Here is a 630-nt window from a genome sequence, read left to right on the forward strand (position 1 = left end):
CAGCCCACCGTCCTTGTCCTAGTCCTTTCCGCTTTGTGTGGCGTTCTCTGTGGCTCTTGTGACCTTCCGTCCCGCATCCGGCCCTCTGTCCTTCCCTCGTCCCTCCGTCCCTCTGCTTCCAGCGGTATTTTCCGGCTGGCAGCGTTCGGTTTTCACTGGAGATTCACACTCTGTGGCTTTGGGCAATCAGTGTCACTTGTCCAGTTGCCTGATCGCAGTCAGCTGTCCCTCGTAGGATTCCTGCGACAGTTTCTGGAACAGGAGCCCAGGAGCCAGCACCTAAGAAGCAGAGAAACATCTGCAGTTCCCACTGGAAGGCAGCCGCGGAGGCCGGCTTGGGGCGCGGTGGCGGGGACACACTCCCGCAGGACCTGCGTCCCCCCAGGGGCCCCGGCTCCAGGGATGCTCTCTGGGCCGCTTGGGGCTTTCTAGTTGTTCTCAAGACGTGGGGTACGTGGGACTTCCACTTTCCCAGTTTCTGGTGTGTTTTGTCAGGAAGGTATTAGGGTTAGAGTGGGCTGTTGGGGAGTTGGGGATTGAACCCAGGGCCTTTGTAACAATTATATCTGCAGGACTTCAAAACATTTTTTTCTTTTGGTACCAGGGATTGAACTCGGGAATGAGCTTGCA

Source organism: Fukomys damarensis, unplaced genomic scaffold, assembly GCF_012274545.1.
Source record: "Fukomys damarensis isolate Sample0158 unplaced genomic scaffold, DMR_v1.0_HiC HiC_scaffold_19, whole genome shotgun sequence".
NCBI classification, from domain to species: Eukaryota; Metazoa; Chordata; class Mammalia; order Rodentia; family Bathyergidae; genus Fukomys; species Fukomys damarensis.